The following is a 22,728-nucleotide window of genomic DNA, read 5'->3' on the forward strand; positions in this document are numbered from 1 at the left end:
AATATAGTGTTTTACATAGTTTAGTTAATCAACCTTACAAGTTGAATAGCTAGGACAATAAGTGAAATACAATTTGTAAATGGTGTCACTTTGAACTTGGGCCAGTGCTGCCAAAATAAGTCAGAGAGATATTTGTAACATTGTATTATCACTTTGAAGGACAGAGCTGGCTAAAGAAGTATGACAGATATTTCAAAAATTGCGTCGTTTTTGAAGTTGACATTTGTAAAATGGTGACACTTTGAATTGAAGTTGGCCAGGGGTGGCAAATTTAAGTCAGACAGATAGCGTCACTGCAATTTGCGACGTTGTATGCATTCTAAAAATTTAAAGTGGTACAAAATTACAATTTTGCGTAAATGAAGGAATTCATTCCTACCTCAACAGAAGCCTTGGAATGCTCTTCAGAGTCACAGTATGCAGTCATTGCTTGGTGCATAGAGTTAAGAGCCTCTCGTATGTGTCGTCTAATCTGTTGAGGAGTTACAGTCATAGGTGTTGTACAACCTTCTCCATCATATTCATCTGGATCTGGATGTTCCCTCTTCATTGATTTGGTACATACTGTAGGATAGGAAATGATAGGTACAGCATACACTTGTACTCCTTTTCCTCCGACACTTATTTCATCTTTTACAGAGTTATTCTTTCTTGAATTATTGACATGTTTGTTATCACGTCCCATATGCATGGATGATCTTTCCTTAGCCACGTTCCTGTCATTGGGTAAACGGTTAGGTGGTGACGCTTGCAGTATCGTCCTCTCAGTACCAGCATACCTGTTGTTGATCGAACGATGAACGGATTGAGCTTGCAGTTTTGGTCTCTCAGAAATCAGATTTCTATCATTGCTTGTGCAAGTCACCGGGGAAGGGTGTTGTTTTGACTTCTCATCACAGCTGTTTTGAATTGTTGGTTTTTCATCTGCCAGTTCCTTTGACACTCTTTCCCAGAAAGCCTGGAATCCATCCAAACCAATGGAATAATCCTCTCCCTCATCTTGTTTCTGAGGATGCATTCTGGCTTCCAGGTCTGGATAGTTCCAGTGTCCCGTCCTCTCTTGATTCTGCTGTACATGTTCTTTCAAATGTTTGTTCTGTTGGTGCTTCACTGCAAGATTTGGGTGTGATTGGCTCATACCTGAGTTGTCGAGTTCTTTGACATCTTGAGCATAGGGCTCAAGTTCTGGAAATACACTGGGCATACTGTTCTGTCTATGACTGGCCCCAGAGACACTTGTGGTTTTGCACATATTGGATGCAGTAATATGGTCTTGCTGTTGTCTGACTGGTACGGGTGGGTAGGGCACTGAATCAACTTTAACATCATGTGGATTGGTGGTATTATATGACCAACTATCGATACCATTAGGTTTAGTGACAGGATGGTCTATATCTTCATATGATATAACTGGTATTGACTCAATGGTACTTGAGTAGTAAGGCTCTTGACTTGTCTGGCTAAGTTGGTCTGGCATCTCTGATACAACACCATCACAACTACTCGGAGAATAGCTGTAAATAGGTTTCTCTAATGGGTAGCTACTGGCTTCTGTTTTCACTTGGTGTTGGTCATGAATACAACGGATAACATTAGGTCTTACAGTTCTCAGTGTGTTCGTAACACCTACCTGGCATTCAGGTCTCTGTGGATTGTACAACTCTTCTTTCAATGGCACTGGATAAACGTGAGAATTACTGCTACTTGGGCTGTGATAATTGGAATGTCGTTCGACAGTTGATGACATCATACAAGTTGAAGGGGGTGGAAAGCGCAGTCCAGACCCTAAGTCAACCAAATATGTTGTGTTGTACTGACTAGAATGTTGGGACGATGCTGGATGGTGCATAGGTACTGAGCTGCTATATTTTGGTTCATTTTGGCAAGTCATTTTTATATTACTGGATGGGGGCATACAACTGTCCTGACTGACCGTTGAAGGGCAACTGGTCATCTCCATTGTATATGTTTGTTTGGTTGGTGCACTGCCACTTGTGTTTAATGATGGTGATGATGTTGGTGTATTCATGACAGGAATGCCAGTGTAATCTTCAGCATCAATGATCTTCTGAATAGCTACCAAGTTACATTCTCCAGTCAGTCCACTGAAGTCGGATGGCCCTGGAACAGTTTGGATGGGGTCATAGAATGGACTGACATTGTCTTGAGTTTGTGGTGATACCAGGTGCTCACTTGATGGCGGAGAATTGTAATACTTACTCTCATAACCTTGACTGTCATGATTTTGATTTTGATTTTGATAGCCGTTAATCATATTTGGTGATGAAAGATTACTACTTTCTTGAGAATTTATCTCAAGTTCTTCAAAGTCCTGTGACACTTCTGTGACATCTGCTATCTGTTCTTTTGGATTTTCCCACTGTGGTAGATACTGGGCGGTATGATACACAAATCTTGAAGGTGGTGAATGCTGAGATGATGGAGTTGGGAACCTGTTTTCTGAGTCTCCTTTAGGTGATGGTGTTCCTAAACTACTGGCAGTCTCATTCTTCTCCCTGTCATAAGTGATTGGTGGGACTTCTGGTTTTAGATGGAAAAGAAGAATAAATTATACCAATACATGCTTCTATTTACAAAATAGTAACTTCAGTATTTCAATGGAAATCATATAAAAGTTACGATGAATGTCACTGTTTTGATTGACCATGTTAGCAAAGTGCTGTAACTGACTGTCAGGGTGCTGTACATTTCAGGACTGTAAATGTTGACACTGGTGGGCAGGATGCTGTAAATGTTGACACTGATGGGCAGGGTGCTGTAAATGTAAGGACTGATAGGCAGGGTGCTGTAAATGTAAGGACTGATAGGCAGGCTGCTATAAATGTTCACAGTGTAAATGTTGACACTGATGGTCAGGGTACTGTAAATGTAAGGACTGATAGGCAGGGTACTGTAAATGTAAGGACTGATAGGCAGGCTGCTATAAATGTTCACAGTGTAAATGTTGACACTGATGGACAGGGTATTGTAAATGTTGACACTGATGGACAGGATGCTGTAAATGTTGACACTGATGGGTAGGCTACTGTAAATGTAAAGACTGATAGGCAGGATGCTGTAAATGGTGATATTGATGGGCAGGGTGCTGTAAATTTTGACACACATGTTAACACTACATATATGTTTAAATGGACAATATAATGTTAGCGATCACTCACTTTTTTCATCCTTGCCATCCTTGTGGTGACGTCCAAGTTGAATTTCTTGAGGAGAAAAACAATAAACTGAACATGTTAGACTTGTGAGTCAAAGATACTATGGAATTAGTGGATTTTAGTAGTGGTAATATATAAATAAATAAATAAATAAGTGCAGGCATTTGAGGCATGCTACAAGAGGTAGTAGGAAGAAAACAATTCTGGATAGCTTTCCATGAATCCCAATCAGTTTCCGAGTTCAAAGTCATTGACAGTACCAATTATCACTTCCAAGTTCAATAACAATACAGAGTTACTGTACCAATTATCAACTCCCAGTTCATCGTTATCTTACAAGATACACTGTCCATTTAATTCACCGTCTGTACTGTATGATATATGCTATGGAGAATGCTTTTTTTCCTCTCCCCTAGTTTTCAACGCAAGAAAACGATACAGAAGTAAAAGAAACACTAAAATTCGGGATGAACATAACTGTAAAAGCAAAAATAAAACCGTTAGTATCATGCTGTGTTATGGCAGACATGACAGAACAAAAAGACACAACAGTGCAAACAGAAATTAGTTAATAAAATAAGAAGAAACTAATAAATTAATAATTACTCATATAGTTAGATGTCTTACTATCACGGGACATTCCCTCAGTCAAGCATTTCTGATAGCGACAGAATCGACACAGATTACGAGTTGTTGGCGTTATATCGCAATCTTTGCTTCCTTGACATTTGTAGTTCACATGATCACCGGAATTAGAGCTTCGTCGAAAGAAGCCCTGTTGATAGATAAAAAGTGATAACACAAATTCTTAGCCATATTTATACATAAACGAACTCCATATAATCATCACGATGCATTAATGGAAAGAAACTAATTTCTGTTTAACCAGTAAATAGGTAATAAAATTTGAGTAGATTGCTTGCTTTGGATTAGGAGCTACATGCAATTGTCAAATGAGAGGAGGTAATCATTCAAATTTATGTAAATACTCAAAGTTTACATTTTTATGACTCATTTTCAGATTACATGTTATTCTTGAACAGACTCGGTATCTCAAAAACTGGTCAATTCCATTACTCTGCACTTTTAAGTCAATAATCATTTCTATGAAAGGATTAACCAAGTAAGCTATCTCAGAGACATTTATGTCTTAAGATGAAAGACAACAAATAATCTGTTCTATACTGGGATTCTCCTCGTACACAAGACATGAGATGAGAAGAAATGAAGTCAACTTAACAGTAATTTGAAGGCAAACAAACAAAACTAATGGGAAGGAAGGAAGGAAGATGAACGAGAAACCTTTGTATAATTTAAGATGGCTTACAGCAAAGACTAAATGTATTCTTTGAAAGCAATTATTTCAGTGAAAGTTGAATAGCAATGATAAGTTTGTAAGATATTGATGAGACAGCTTCACATTCATCCACGTCGTACGACATAGATTAACAAATCTATCTATTATCAAGACCACTTTAATTAGTTTAAATAGTCATCTGGTCACTACATCTAAAAACAATATTGATTTGCAATAATGATACTGTATTAGATTCATATATATTCTAATGTCTGAGATACTTAGGTTACATTCTTAAGCTGTGTAGTTTTTGTCTAATGAATGAGGCTATAGCCTGCAGATCAACGTCTGTTTACTCTTGAAATGACATCAATAAACAATAGAGTTTTAGGGATGAGTTTTTGAAAGCACTACTTTGATATTGGTGTGTGTGTGTATGTGTGTGTGTGTGTGTGTGTGTGTGTGTGTTTGCATGTGTGTGTGTATGTGTGTGTGTGTGTGTGTGTGTGTGTGTGCGTGCGTGTGTGCGTGTGTGTGGGTATGTTGATTGGGAAGTATGTGACATTTACCCTGCTAAAAATGGCCACATTGTGCAAAATTGATCTTGTATTGGGCCAAATTGTGCCATCCTTTATCAGTGCTATATAGTTTAGATACTCAAATTAAAGACAATTTTTTCATCGGTCAAACAATCAAAAGTGCGTTTTCAGGCCAGTGACACATATGGTAAGAGATATAGGGGAACATCAAATGTTGGTGCGTCACAGAGAAATTAGTGTACGTCAATGGCGTGTCATATTTGCGTATAGGGCACACAGGTTACTGCATCCTGACACATTTGTTATTAATTGCAATATAATTCAAACCAATTTTGCTGTGTGACACATATACTTATCAGCCTTATTTATACTTTCATTGGTAACTTAATACCTATTACCGAGAAGAAATATTGCTCAACGTGATAGTTGTTTATTTAAAAATTATCCTATTGCATTACATGTAACCTTTCAGAATGAATAAATAAAGACTCCGCCATGTGGACAGGATGCCATCTAATTTGACTACTATATACCTTACCTTGCATCCTTCACATGTGTAAACCCCAAAATGAATTCCTGAAGACACATCACCACATACACGACATAAAATCTGATCTGGTGTTGGTCTTTTGGGTGTTTTTGCTGTAAAATAAAAAGGAGTATTGGGTGTCACAAAAGATGCACTTATTATGTAGATTTTCAAAAAGTTATATTCTTAAATAAGCATGATTGCATCATTTTTTTTTTGCACAGTGTAATTTACTTTACTCTTGATTTGATTTGATAACCAACATATTTTATTATTGGGACAATCCCAAAAAATGTGTAATATCATATTGGATATAAATGGTTGTAAAAGCAAATAAAACTGTGATTGTACATATTTCTTAATCTATCAAATATGCCAGTATAATGATCTAATTCACACAAGTAATTATGAGTAATTATACCGAAATAGTTATATGAAAAAACAAACAAAGCATAAATGTAAGTGTGGCGTCGTTACTTGGGGTATTTGCATGAGTGCTTGCGTTATTTTCTGCAGCTGTACTTTCATGAGTGAAGTGAGTAAAAGTGCAGCAGAGAACACTGCAATCATGTCTGCAAATACCCCCCGAGTACCCACACTCACACCTCTGGAGGTTCTGTTATTATTACGCTGAAATGGTGAAATTCCATAAGAATCACACTGCGATCTTGTAATTTCATGTACACGGAGTGATCACACTCATTTAAATATCATGCAAATATCATCAATTATTATATATTCATAACAATATGTTAAGATTTGAGATGAAAAGTAGTTTGAGATAGTAATAATCATATAGAAATGACATAATATAATTTATAATACATCTTTAGGATGCCCCTAAAATTGCATTGTGCAGTTGGTGCAATCTGATTTTTATGAAAGAGAGAAGGTATGGTGATCAGAATGTAAAAGAGAACATGACTTTAGGACAAGTATGACAAATAAATCAAAAAAGTCTTTTCCTGGTTCAGATTAGCAGTAGTAGAGTGCGATGCTGCTCTGTGATGTGATGCAGTTACAAGTGATATCAAGTACTGCAACACAAGAACTGTGATGCAGATATGTACACATGTTTTGAATGATGCAATTCAACTGACATGGTAGCTTAGACTGTGTGAATGGTTGGTTAAAGATTACCACATCTGATGCATAGGTGGTGGACTCTGTAGTCCCAAGGGAGTTGTTGAAGTGTATAAAAAGGTGATTGTGCCACTATAGGTCTGTGCCAGGATGGTGATGATCGGAGATTGCTTTTGAGCACAGTGTAGGAAAGTGCTTGCATAAAATATAACAATATGTTGTAGCAGCTATGTGTAGTTCATACAATTATAATGTAGTTCATCTCAGGATGTGGTTTTAAGTGAACTATTAAATTGAGACACCGGCTAAGAATTATGAGGCAGCTGTTTAGCGAGTGACTGATGCAGTTCAAATACTCTGCCATGGTTCAACTTGTGAATAATGTGAGTGATCTGATGCACCCCAGCTCGGAAATAAATTCAGCTGCTCAGAAAAGTGAATTATGCAGTTTGATGTGGTTCAACCCAAAAAAGTTATTTGATTCACTTCAACTCAAAAAATATGATGTAAAATCTACTTAACAGTGTGAATCATGCAATATGAAATGTAGTTTGACCAATTCCTAACACAGTTAAAAATGATTTGATGCACTTCAACATATATGAATTGCTGTTTGTTTATTTCTCTTGTCACTGTCCTATATATGGCATCTCGCACTCACTGGTAAAGAAGTCAATGGTTTCAGTTCTAAACTAAAGATTTTACTCTTCATGTGTGAATGGCTGTCTACAAACTTTCATTCCTCATAATTGGTTAAGTTAGTTCTGCTATCAAACTCTATGCAACGTACCCGGCGTATCACAAAGCTTTGAAAATGATACAAAAAAAACCCGAATTGATGTTGGAGAGTTATATACATTGACAAATTATTGCGATGAACATTTCAAGTACCTCAGAAACCAGATTGTAATTTTTAATCCTACAAATGATTCATTATCATTTAAATCACTATTAGTTTTTGTCCTGGCTGAATTATTGACAAGATCTAGAATTATACTAAGTACAGAGATTTCTAATTTATGAAGCAATACGTGTACGTACTGGCCTACTTGGCAAATCTGTGTCAGATAAATACCAAAGACTGAATGAAAGTAGGCCATATTCTAAAAAAGCTAACCTTTTCTACACATGCCTACAGCGATGCATTTTCGGAATCTACAGGCTTGACACAACAACCGGGTAGTGGGTGTGATTTCACATCTCTGACCATTTGCACAAACAAACTCAGGCTCTCCCTTCCTAGTACTGCGAATGAAGAAAATCTGTAAAGAAAACGGTATATTTTATTATAAATTCTAAAAATTCTTGTTGAATATTTGCAGAAATGGGTATTCAATGCTCGTCACGTGAATCAAAATATTGTTATCATTTCAGAATCCATATCAAACTGGTCATCAATAATGAGAAGGAAAACATAAAAGTTTTTTTTTTTTTTTTTTTTTTTAAATTCAAACAGAAGTAATCAAGGTCAGCAGTAATAGTCACTTTAATTGGGATTTATTGGTTCTTTGGAAGACAAAATTGTATGCAAATTTGTGGGAGAGAAGACAGACAGGCGATGTTCAGATAGCAAAGAAAAGCTGTCACTGTGTCATTCAAGGTCTACACTGACATTTATAGAGTTCTTGTATGTACCACACAAAACAAATTGCTCTTTAGTTTATCGCCACTGTCCGCGATACTGTTTGCAATTCAATGGTTCCTGACATTAGCTGGGAGAATGAGAACAGTGTTTGACCAATCTTAGCTGGCTGCTATTGTTGCCTTTTCTGTGGCAAATCATAAGCAGTCGTCTAGCTTATTGGTCATTAAGACAGCTGGCTATGTTAGTCTTGCCCAGTGCTACTCAATTATAGTGACACTAGACATAAAGAAGATATATGTGCGGCTGGAACATCGTTCATCAAGATCTGCATCATTACACAACAAAACAAGTAAACCAACTACGTGCAGACTCTCACTATTCCTATACTCCATTGTTGAAACACAATATGTGATAAATTGTTGAATCTGTCCCAGGTCAGATGTGTATCCATCAAACTGTCAGCCGTCTAGAATCCCATACCAGTCTAAACTATCTTGTGGCCTTCACATTTCAAACCATCTACCATAGTACCATATACATCATCTTTTATTTAGACACTAATGTGCTTATATAACAACAGGTGGGCCCTTATATTGGCTACATTTTTCTAACAAAACAACATACGAAGTATGAGATACAAATTCACACGATGATGTTTTTTTTTGTTTTTGTTTTTTTAACAATAAGCCATCCTTAAGATAGATGTTCTTATCCAACATACTTCTTAATACACTTTCACACTGTTTTGACAGAAAAATTACAGTTATTTCATAAATACATGTGATAACCTCTGTCTTATATATTATGGGTTTAAACTTAGTCTGGATTAGGTCCATTAAAATGCCACATGCCATAAAACTTGCATTTCAAACAGGATCACGGTAAACTTTCTCTTTTCGTTTTTGAATCATGTTTTAGACAAAACTACTATAAAGCTAAATTAAAAAAATAAAAACTTTTATAATCAATTGATTTTGTTTGATACAACTGCACAGAAATCTCTAAGAAGCTGTACATGCTACATTTTAAGAAGAAGATTGCAATTTCTTGCTTCAAGTTTGTCTAGATAAAGTAAACAAAACATACTGCAATGAGATGCAGAAACATGGGTATCATAGTTTTGATGTCTCCATGGTGAACTTTATAGTTCATTTCCTTTTTAGACAAAACGTAGCAAGAAACTGTATTCATTCAATCTTCGTGTAGCATGTGCAATTTCTTACTGGTGTCTGTGTGCTTGTATCAAACAGAGCCAGTGAAAGGCCACATGAAACTGGTGATACTTGTATGAAAAAATATAACAAAAAAAAAAGAAGTGTTCCAGTGTTTGCTAAAATTACATTAATCATTTTCAATGGACTTTTTCCATTATTATTTTATAATTCAAACTAAAAATCAATTGCACAAAAATGGAAGAAAACAGAAGATTTGAAGTGTGTAAAAAATATGGAACTTTTTGAAAATTGAATTCAATTTATCAGTGTTTTGTGGAAAAGAAAACTGTAAAAACCAGTTTTGTTGAAAACTTGAGACAAACTTTTGAATTTTTTAGTGTAATGTGTCATGTGTCAGCAGATCAATTTTGAGAAGCCGTAATAGCATTAATTATTAAAATACCACATATCTGACAAAAAAATTTTCCCCACCATGAATTTTAGTGTGCATATCAATAAACAATATTTCGGTTCTCTATACTTGAATTTGAATAACACGGTAATCTGTGGAGTTATGATGATCAATGGTTACAGTGGTCAACTTGGAATCTGTAGGGTTGCAGGTTCGCGCCTCACCGCTGCTGTTTGCTTCTGAATAGCTAAAGTCCTTGGGTAAGATCTGAACCATGCTTGGGTCCAAGTCAACCCAGCTGTATAATTGGGGACCTGGTAGGAGAGAGGTTGCAATGTGAATGCTTTAATCCTATGTGCTTGTACGGATGGATTGTATGCTCCCCAGGGAGTTGAGGAAGTATAAAGGGTGGTTGTGCCACTATAGATCCATGCTAGGGGTAATAATTGTAACTGCTTTGTGCACAGAGTGGGAAAGAGCTACATAAAAACAACATTACTATAACTATTATTTGTTGGAAAAATCATTTTTTTAAATGTTGTACTTTTGACCATTGATCATCATTTCAATATCTTATCTGTTCTGAAAACAACTTAAAAACCACTTTTGTTGATATATACATATGGTTTCCATGACAATGTGTACTGATTATGGTTTTCTAAATAATGTGGTTAAAATTCGACTGGTATTATATCTTCCCATTCTCATTATGAGTGCTGCATACCTTTACACCACACGCTAATACTCATCATTCATGTGACTTTGCCTGATTTTGTTTACATTACACAAAGGTAAGTTAATCATTGATTGCAATTTGTTTATATCTCTACAAACCGTACAGTAAATGTGTTATATTGTGGTGCACACTCTTCCATTTGTAGCCTATTCCTGTAACTTTGATGGAACGTAATTGAATCTGATCATACAAGTGAACTTTTTAATAATATATATACCATAGCTGGAAGTGATACGTTGTGAAGTATGTAATGTATAGGCTGTACAATCTGTCACTTAAAGTATTGTAAACATAAAACCCATTTTCATGATTTATCAGGCGTTGAAATACAGTTACTGGACAAACAATCACGGGTATCAACCAATTACAAAATCATGCGATCTTATTTACATCTCATGATACATGCAATATCACAAATCATTAGCCTCGCTACTACTACGTCACTGATCTGTGTCTATGATAGTTCTTGCCACATATACATTGAATATAGGCAAACACTACTGAAAACACAGATAAGCAATGTAGACAGACTGGCTGGCACAAATAAAGGACTCCCATACAAATTAACTTTCTTTATCTGTCAATACATTTGTAATATCTGAAAAGGTTTTGACACAAGCAGTCATTTTTTTTTTTGGAGATATGCAAACTACGATTTAGTTTGACGTCATAAAATTGCAAAAAATGTAAACTAGACTCATCGATCTTCTGTCTGTCATTTCGCTTGTAACAGATGCAACCAAGTTTACGTCAATGACTGGATGACTGACATATGTAGTGCACCCAACCAACTGCGTACTAATTGCCGTGTCACTTCACAAGATACTTTGAATTCTTACATTTAAAGCAGTGATTTGAGGCACTTTATGCTAGATGACAAGTAACTGAACACTTCCCAAATTACACCTCAGTACCCCCAAGCTATGTCTCTTGTTGCCTTTTCACCAACCTCACCAATAAATGCGATGTCTGCCAGAAAGGTCTGTACTGGCATGACCTGAAACGACTGACATCACTCCATCACCATCATGTCTGCCAAACTGCTGATTTCTTGGCCACCAAAACAGCTACATCATTCACACATGACTTGATAGAAAGGTAGTCATTAACAACCTACCCCTATAGACCAGTTGTACCAACTTTCACACAAGGCGATACAATGAAACACTATATTTTTCTTTTCTATCCTTGTCTTGTTTGGAAACAAAGAGATAATGACACTATTAAAAGAGAGAACAGAGAATGAATTGTAAGGCTAGCTTTTTTCTAGAGAATGACTTAAACAAACAAATAGACAAACCAATACATGATCCTATCTGTCCTTGTGGCATCTCATCATGCATCACCAGGTACTGTGCAACAACATGTCAATCATATGGTATGACAAAAACACATTGAAAAGCAACTTTACAAATCGTTCTTCATTCTTTCAATACAGTGTTTCATTTTTGAGATGTCAACTGACAATGTACCACAGATGTCATGTGGTACTGTACAACCTGGATGTCGCCTGGTACTGTGTCACCAGATTTCACCTGGTATTGCAGCACCAGCTTTCCCCTGGTACAGTACCACCAGATCTCACCAGGTATTGTACAACCTGGTGTCATCTGGTACTGTACCACTAGATGTCACCCTGTGCTATACCAACAGATGTCACCTGGTCCTGTATCGCCAGATCTCAGCTGATAATGGTATAACCCTGTACTGCACCACTGGATATCCCCAGTACTGAACCACCAGATGTCACCTGGTAATGTCGGTATACCACCAGATATCATCTGGTATTGCACCACAACGTCACCTGGTACTGTACAACCAGGATGTCGTCTGGTAATGTACAACCAGATCTCACCTGTACTGTACCACCATATCTCACCTGGTACTGATGATGGTACAACCAGATGTTACCAGGTACTGCACCACTGGATATCCCCAGTACTGTACCACCATATGTCACCTGACATGTATCACCAGATGTCACCTGGTACTGTAGAACCAGCTGTCACCTGGTACTGTAGCACCACTGAGATGTCACCTGGTACTGTACCACCAGATGTCACCTGGTACTGTACCACCAGATGTCACCTGGTACTGTACCACCAGATGTCACCTGGTACTGTACCACCAGATGTCACCTGGTACTGTACCACCAGATATCACCTGGTATTGCACCACCACATTACCTGGCATTGCACCACCAGATGTCACCTGGTACTGTACAACCAGGATGCTGCCTGGTACTGTACAACCAGATCTCATCTGTACTGTACCACCAGATCTCACCTGGTACTGTATCACAAGAACCCACCTGGTACTGTACCACCAGATGTCACCTGGCACTGTACAACCAGATGTCACCTGGCACTGTACAACCAGATGCCACCTGGCACTGTACAACCAGATGTCACCAGGTACTGTACCACTACATGTCACCTGGCACTTTACCACTTCGTACATGTCACCCGGTACTGTAGCACCACCCTTTCACTTAGTACTGTACCACCAGATGTCATCTGCTACTGTAGCACCAGATGTCACATGGTACTGTAGCACCACCCTTTCACCTAGTACTGTACCACTACACGTGACCTAGTACTGTACCACTACATGTGACCTAGTACTGTACCACTACATGTGACCTAGTACTGTACCACTACATGTGACCTGGTACTGTACCACTACATGTGACCTAGTACTTTACCACTACATGTGACCTAGTACTGTACCACTACATGTGACCTAGTATTGTACCACTATGTGACCTAGTACTGTACCACTACATGTGACCTGGTACTGTACCACTACATGTGACCTGGTACTGTACCACTACATGTGACCTAGCACTGTACCGCTACATGTGACCTAGCACTGTACCACTACATGTGACCTAGTACTGTACCACTACATGTGACCTAGTACTGTACCACTACATGTGACCTAGTACTGTACCACTACATGTGACCTGGTATGTACTGTACCACTACATGTGACCTAGTACTGTACCACTACATGTGACCTAGTACTGTACCACTACATGTGACCTAGTACTGTACCACTACATGTGACCTAGTACTGTACCACTACATGTGACCTGGTATGTACTGTACCACTACATGTGACCTAGTACTGTACCACTACATGTGACCTAGTACTGTACCACTACATGTGACCTAGTACTGTACCACTACATGTGACCTAGTACTGTACCACTACATGTGACCTAGTACTGTACCACTACATGCGACCTGGTATGTACTGTACCACTACATGTGACCTAGTACTGTACCACTACATGTGACCTAGTACTGTACCACTACATGTGACCTAGTACTGTACCACTACATGTGACCTAGTACTGTAGCACTACATGTGACCTAGTACTGTACCACTACATGTGACCTGGTATGTACTGTACCACTACATGTGACCTGGTACTGTACCATTACATGTGACCTAGTACTGTACCACTACATGTGACCTGGTACTGTACCATTACATGTGACCTAGTACTGTACCACTACATGTGACCTGGTATGTACTGTACCACTACATGTGACCTGGTACTGTACCAATACATGTGACCTAGTACTGTACCACTACATGTGACCTGGAATGTACTGTACCACTACATGTGACCTGGTACTGTACCACTACATGTGACCTAGTACTGTACCACTACATGTGACCTAGTACTGTACCACTACATGTGACCTAGTACTGTACCACTACATGTCACCTGGTACATACCAGGAACTATGCCACCTTGTACTATGGTACAATTAGGTTTTAACCATATCAAATACTGCCATGGACATACAAAAAGATCTTTTGGTAATGGTATTTAAGCCATGGGGAAGGACAAAGCCATCGATGGTAACCTACACAGTAAACATTACATTGTAAATCATATGATGTGGAATGCAAGAGCTGAGACTGTGGCATTATCCATATGATCAAGTCAAAGTATGTGTCCTCATTATCAAACCACAGTACTTAACCTTTGAACCATACCCTGATCTCATGGATATGTCTGTGACACATAAAACAAAAGGCCAAAGGTCAAGGTCAGAATCATCATAATGAAATAAATACATTCAAACAAAGCACATGATGAAGATTAGGATCAGAGATGATCTGCAAAGTAAGTTATGTAAAACAAGCATTGTCATGGTAACATCCAAGTAAACACTGGAATGATAAGTGTGCCACTATATCAGAAGGGATTACATGTGTGGTTACTCCCCCCCCCCCCCCCCCCCCTCCTCTGCAAGAAGTAGTCAAACCCCCCCTCCCCAAAACAATTGAACTATTGTTTGTTAGATATCCATAACACATCCAGATCAATGACCTTTAAAGGTAATGTAAGGTGAAGGTCGGGAGTTATTAGTCAGTGAGTGTTTTCATGTGTAAACAGACATTACAGCTTCAATCAATGTATCACTTAATTATAGTAGTAACTTTATCCTTGATCAGTAACACTACATGGTAAACGACTTCAGTGCTATGTGAAAGACCTGATACTGGACAATGATGCTTTAAAATAGCCATGTTGATGAGCAATGGGTATTTATTTTCGATTTAAATCAATAAAGCAATTTTTTATGATGATTTTCTACTTTTTTTTGAAAGCAATGTGAAAGCACAAAGATCAAGTCTGTCTTTGTAACTCAATAATTGCCCTAAGAAATGTCCAAAAAGTGTGCTTAGAAAATTGCTTGCTATATGTTTAATAACTTGAAAATTTTTCAAAAAATAATGTTTTTTAGCAATTGATGAATCCTAAATACAGATTTGGTTTACGTTGTTTCATATCATTTTTTCAATTTGAAAAACATCGTGAAGTTGTTTTGTTATTAAAAATCCACAATAAAAACCCCATTTCTCATTCAAATGGCCACTTTTTAACCCCTTCAATACTGAAAACATTCCCGCCAAAATTGTTTGGACAAAATTCTTGTTTTATGTAAGTTTTTGGCATATATTAACTTCATTTTAGACTGGAATTAAAGACATGTTACTTCCTAATAAAGTAATATTATTGTAATTATGAAAATATTCATATAAATTGGGTCCCCATATTATTTAAAACCCATCTCTAGTCATGAAAGAGTTAACAGAAACAAGAGAGTTATAGTTTAAATATCAAAAGATCCTAACCAGTGCTTCAAACATCAATCTCAAATGTTCACTCCATGTAGGTTAAGATGTTTAAAATAATCTTCTTTATTTGGTGAAATTCTTTTACACAACATCTTTTGAGGGTTTTTTTTCCAAATAATGTATTAATTTTCATAACTTCTGACTTGTGCTCTCAAGTGCATTGCAACATCTGATTTTTAGATGGGTTAAGTAGAAGATTTCTAGACTAATCACAGATTTTTCTCATAAAAGTCATTATATTATCAATACTATGTTGTGTTTTAGTTTGACGTGTTTTAAGAAATGATACAATACAAGTTGCAGGTTAAATTCAAAACTTGTAAAACTAGTTTGAAATTAAGGACACAGGGTTGTTTTTGTTCCAGGCTACAATAAAAATACAGATGGTAGTACAGTAATAACTGCTGTTGAAAGGCTATACAATGTGAGAAAACATACCTAAAGGCTACATTTGGGAGATGTAGTTGTGTCAAAAATTGTATATCTACGGTATATAGGTATTAAAGTTTCTTGTTTACATTGAGTATTTTTTTTCTCCATTTTTTCCATTTAGATCAATTGAATTTTTGTACTAAACTTGGGGATGGGGAGATCAAATGGAGGACACACAGGTGAACCAGGTGTCAATACAAAAGCAGCTCCTTCATTCATAGAATTTATGGGGGAGGTGGAAGGGAAGGGGTGATGATCCAATAAAAGTTACAAGTTTGCATAAATCTTCTTTGCTAACATAAAGACTCCCTTTGTATGAGCATTGGAAATTCATATCATAAAATACCGTAATCAATATTGCATCATATGAGGTGATTGAGTCTTGTCAGTTGGTGAATTATGTTGTCTCGGCAACCAGTTCAACATATGTAAGTCATTTAAAAAGTTAAAAATATGAAATATAATGCTGGTCTCATCCCAAGTGTCTCTTTACACATTCTCTGAATCATAAAAATGCTCCAGTCACCAAATGTTGAAATTCAGTCACACATCTTTCATCAATTATGTCTCAAAGGTTTTCACTCAAATAGTGGGCCAGATACAAAAACAAAGTCTGAAGTGTTTGTTTTCTACTACAAATACATATATCATATCGGTAGACTCTAACAGCAGTTGTCCCCCACCCCCCATAGCATACATGAATGGCTGAAAGTTGTTACATTGAATGAGATGAGTACCGATTATGTTGTCTGAAACAGATATAAATAAAGCACTGGCTTCATAGGGTGAAGGTCATGTCTAATTAGCATATATGAATATTCATGACACTGTCCTCAAATTGACACTGTTGCAATACAAACACAATGAGATTAACTGACCCAGTGTTTCTTATCATATTTTTCTTTGTGAAACATATTGATTTATTGGGATCACAGGAGAGATATTAAAATGGATACAAACAGGAGCACTTTAAAAAAAAGTATCAAAATGTTTCTTTAGTATAAACTACAGTTTAACATCATTATATTAATTCTTGTACATAAAAAAATAAAGATTTTTTGTGTGCACTGTTCTGCCGGTCAACAAAGTCCATATCTTTGACAATTTGTGCATTTTTTCAAATATTTGTCAACGTGAAAGTGTAAGCATCACTCGAACGCACATGGTAATTTCTACACCTGTTTGCACGTTGATCTGCACCACAATGATGTATTCAGTGAACGTGCCATTTTCTCCTTGTCACTGCGATACCCTTGACTCACAAGGTCAGGACTTGATGGATGATGGATGGCTACAATGAAACTGAAATTCTGTCCTTGACTTGTAAAACACGGTACAAAAAAAACCCCTCTATATATTTGACGGCCTTCACATTTTCTATATTAGTATGAGGACACAAGTCAAATCAGTCAAACCGAAGTTTTGTTGTATGCATCCGTGCACTGAGCTCACATTACAAGTCTATGAGTGTCATAATGGAGAATACGTGACTACAGTTATCACATGATATGAGAATGTGTATTGCTGAAGAAGAGAAAAATACAAGACAACAGGGCATACAAATGGAGCGGTTATTTTTATGGGGCTAGACACTCTTTTACTTGAATGACAGTACCACAAATTATTACCTGTATAAAATTTATGGCCCTCCCTAAAAATAGCTCAATACAAGAACAGTTTGTTTGCAAACTTTATTGCATAGTACGCTATTAAAATGATTTAGTGTACCTGGGTAGATGTATAGCACCTCCATTTTAATATGTATTTCTTGTTTTTTTGTGTGTGTTATACTTCACAAGACACACACACCCTGACTGTCTTAGCCTTAGAGAGACATGTCAAAGTTGGTTTGCAAATCTAGCCTTCATGGAGGAATCCGAGATTTGAAAGCCAATAACAAATCTCTCGGCCATCAGAGTCCCCGGACAAGATATTTATGGTTTAAAGTCAGAGTCTAGGGATTAGGGCAGCCAGGGATTAGGGCAGCCTGATTAGGTTTAATAGTTAAATTATATTGACATGTTAAAAAAACAAACACTGTCGTTGTACATTGTAAATCTAAGTGACAAATACATCTCATAATCATAAATTTGAAATTTATAGTGTGAGAGAGTTGCTAAGTATTAATGAAGCATTACTCATATCAAACAAGACAATAATGAAATATACATTTTGGTTTTTATTATTTTCGGGGGGGGGGGGGGGGGGAGGAGGGGAGGGGAAGGGGAACAAATGAATAATTACCTTAAACTGTCCATACAGATGAGGATTTAGTATTTATTTTGGATTTTTTTTTTTTTTTTTTAAAATTGACCATGGCTTCCTACTTGAGAAATGAACGTGAAACAACAGTGACTATAAAGTCTGTGTTTATAACTCAAAAAATTGCAAAAAACGTAATAAATGTGTAAAATGGTTGATATTGTAGAACAATAACAAACTTTTAGCAGATGTTTTTTTTTTTTTTTTTTAGTTTTTAGCAATGTATTGACACAGACTTTAATAGCCAATGTTGTTTCAGATTGATTTTTCATGTATGAAGCCATGATAAAATTGTTTTGTAAATTAAAAATCCCAAAATAAATACCCAATCCTCATCTGTGACAAGATATTTGATGGTGGTGATTTGGCACAAAGTAGGCAACAAATCAATTATTGTTTTCTTTTCAGTACAAAAGATGCCATAAATTAATTAACAAGTGAGTCTTGTACCACACTGTACTTCCTTTTGGCTAACTGCTTGGAATGTGAGAAGTCTGGTTACAAACTCTCCAACTGACACTAATGGTATAAATCACATGTTTGTTACTGACATCCTACACCAAGTTATACTTCATTTTTAAAAAACACACAACAACTCCTCAACGAAACCAGTCTCATTTCATTGGAACTGACTCAGAAACTCAGCAGTATGTGTTCATGAACTTGTCAAATTTAAGCTATCACAGTTAGTATAATAGGTGTACGTGTGTGTGTATGTATGAAGACCTATGGACTTATGACAAGTAAGGTTATGACCTTGAACTTCAGCCCAGGGTCAACAAGTAAGACAAAGAAATGGTTTTATAGGTGCATGCTATGGCAGTATGTATGGCGGAAAAAAACAAACTTGATAGTGGGTAATATTACTGTATATGACTACTTAGTACAACTTAATTAGTATAAACTTTCATCTACTTTAGCTGTATTTGTACCATTATGTTCAATTCAGGAATTTGTAACATGAGTAAAAGGTATCAGCTGACTCTCTATCTACTGGATCAACTGCCATGGATTGACTAATACTTGCAGTGGATATGTGCCAGATGTTTTTGCATTCACGACAGCCTTATTAGAGTGAACTGAAGATTGGCATGGTACTAGTCACTCCATGGCACGTACTATCACTTAAACTCCACATTCTCAGACTTACCTTACAGGCCTCACAGATGATAGCGCCAAAATATCGGCCACTTGCTGCATCACTACAAACTGCACACAGTACTCGGTCTCGTATCGATTTCTTGCTTCCCACACTAGCGCCGCTAGCTACACTTTCATGATCAGCTGCCATCTTTGACACAGTTGTGAATATTATCTACAACGCTTTCAATGAATCGTTTCCTGGAATGAAGAATCACAATATAATAAAAGAAAAGGGTTGACAACCGTACACTGACCTTCATCTTACAAATGCACATGTTAATGTATGAAAACATGGGTCACTTTGCAAATATAAACAAACATAGCATGATTAATTGGGGAGATAAACTCAACAGGATATTCAGACTGGTGACCAGAGAAAGCTGACACACACACACATAAACGCACACAACAGAACTTTGCATGGACTCTACAAAACCATCTCTGAATGCACTGTACACTATACCGTGTACAATAAATAACTTCTGCAACAAAATTTATGAGTTTATTTATCCGGGTGGAAAAAAGTTGCAAACAAATGTTTGATACATATATGAACACACAATGTGACTGTCGAAGTGTTATGAAAATATTTGACCTCCAAAAAATATCAGTCAATGTAAATCCGGAAGTGAGTCACTTGGTAAATTTAAGGTACTGTCAAGTTGATGAACATAACAAAGCTTTACTAATAACTTAGTCTGATAGTTTGAAATACTGCAACTCACTCCTGATCCACACCATAAAAAATAATCCCTAGCAGAGTACATCCATGGTTAATTAACACCAAATACTTGTACACATACCAACGTTGTAACTCAGAACTTCAGGTAACAACATACTACTATCTTCTCAAAAAGGAAAATAGTTGTGTCCAATGTTCCATAGACTAAAGTTATAGCCGGTGAAAGTTCAAAGGTCATACTTGTGTCCCAAAGTATTGACACAGTGAGGTGAACATGTATCCTGAATCCCAGGACTCCTTAACTTGCTGCTGTTTCAAAAAACAGTGAAAATTACATGCACTAAACAAAAGGCGCCTGTTAAAATATTCTTTGAACATGCATGATTTTTATTGACCCGGCCATGATAAAATGCTAAGTATTATAAAGAGGAGATGACAAACATAAAATTTGAAAACAGCTAAGCAAACTTTCAATCAACTTCATCATTGCATTTCATCTACTTTACAGACACAGACACAGACACATATTAAACCTACAGAAGCTAAAACGGATGGATTGATTTAAATATCGTACAAGTGATGACCAACATATATGCTGGTAGTCCAAAATTATACTATCATTTGTCTTGCTTTTGGTTGTTAGTCTGCAAATATTTCATCCTCAATGTCCATGCTACCAGATGAAAAAGCTTTTTACAGTCATTTTTAAGAGCTATTTGTACAACTCTCCCTCACTAGTTATACTGTTTTTTTTTCCATTGATAAAAGGAAATTATGTACATTATCCGTAACACAGCCATACAGTTTTTGTCTTACCGTCTTTCAAAAAAAAAAAAAAATTATTATTGGCAAGATAATTTGCACTATAGTACAATACACAGAAATTATATTTTTCTTTTAAAAGTATTTCAGCGGCCATATGGATGAGGGTATTTATCTGTTTATTTGGGATCTTTATATAACTAACAAAACAATTTTATCTTGGCTTCCTACTTGAAAAATCAACATCAAACAACATTGACCAAGACAATAACAAACATTTTTATATATATTTTTATTATGCTTTTGCAATTTAGTGACTTTAATACAAACAAGGACTTGGCATATGTTGTTTCACATTGATTTTTCAAGTAGGAAGCCATGATAAAATTGTTCTCTAAATTTAAAATTCCAAATAAATACCCCAATCCTCATCCATATAACTATTTTAAATTTATGAAATTCATATAACTTTAGCATCAATAATGTACCGTTTTCCATACATATACTAGTATATACACAACTCTGTCACTACAAATTTTCAAAAATTGTATGCCTAAATTACGTACATTTGTTATGGTAACGTTCTCGTCAGAATATTATAAGTTTAGTCTATGGTAGGATGTCCATTTATAGCAGAAGGCAGTCAGATATATATATGAACTTTTATGATTATACATGGTAGGTAAAGTCTACCTGAGTTTCTCCGATATTTGACTTACGTTCCCCACTACAATTATGGTAGCAAGGTACAGAACTCTATGCAAGTTTTTACCAGATTTCTCACCTCTGTTACCTTACTGTAGGTTCTTCCAACTAATAGCAAAAATGCTAACATTGAGGTGAAGCAAAGAAAATATGTCATCTAGTTTATGTTATCAAGATTGTGACTGAATTGAAAACTTGAAACAACTGGTACAACAACAACAACATCAACAACATACAAGTATTGTGGAGGAATTTGTCAGTAGTTTATATCTCAAGAATGGGAATTAAAAGATGTGTCAAGATTAAGAATTACTAAATATCAATCAATCAATCAATCAATCAATCAATCAATCAATCAGTCAGTCAGTCAGTCAGTCAGTCAGTCAGTCAGCCAGCCAGCCAGCCAGCCAGCCATTTGAAATTATACCATGAACGAGCTAAGTTGAACAAAAAATATGGAATATATACTCTGGTCATTCTATTTCATGACAACACACATCTATGTCACGACCATGAGTCAAAACGTTCAAAATTGCCATTACTTTTCTTGATTTTTCTTTGATATTATTCTCAAATATTTTTCTTCATTTAGCCGCAAAATACTAAGGGTTGTCACTACTCGTCTAGTGACTCATAGTGACAAAGCCCCCTTAGGTCACTCATATTTTCCTTGGCTGAATGAATGAAGAAAAATATTGGGGAATAACATCCAAATATTCAATTTCTACTGTACAATATTTTCATGTTATGTATGTATTAAGTGTGATGAATATCTTACAACTCTGGCAGGTGGCAGACTAAATCGTTATCTTGGCACCACCCTTATCATTCTCTTGGCCTGGTAACATGTATAGATTAATATAACACTTGAGACAAGGGTAGGTCACAACTACGAAACAACTATATTTGAATACAATACGTGGTACAATAACCCAGAAATGAATCAGTCTTGAATTTCAACAATTACAGCAAGTTTACACAATAAATTGGTGTAAAACTGTCTATAGAAAATCATATCAGGCAAAATAAATTAAACTGTTTGTTTCTGATAACATGACTTCAGAAAAT

General features: G+C 36.4%; 1 pseudogene across 1 annotated transcript in view; it reads right to left on the bottom strand.

Moving 5' to 3' along the window:
* Window positions 1–7,736: 7,736 nt before the first annotated feature.
* The window catches only part of LOC144444530 (steroid hormone receptor ERR1 pseudogene), a 55,084-nt pseudogene continuing 40,092 nt past the window's right edge, over window positions 7,737–22,728 (bottom strand). The window contains exons 2-3 of the transcript XR_013481855.1: window positions 19,519–19,709; window positions 7,737–7,886 (exon numbers count right to left, since the gene is read on the bottom strand). The product of XR_013481855.1 is annotated as a steroid hormone receptor ERR1 pseudogene (transcript). The remainder of the gene's footprint in view (window positions 7,887–19,518; window positions 19,710–22,728) is intronic.

Source organism: Glandiceps talaboti, chromosome 2, assembly GCF_964340395.1.
Source record: "Glandiceps talaboti chromosome 2, keGlaTala1.1, whole genome shotgun sequence".
NCBI classification, from domain to species: Eukaryota; Metazoa; Hemichordata; class Enteropneusta; family Spengelidae; genus Glandiceps; species Glandiceps talaboti.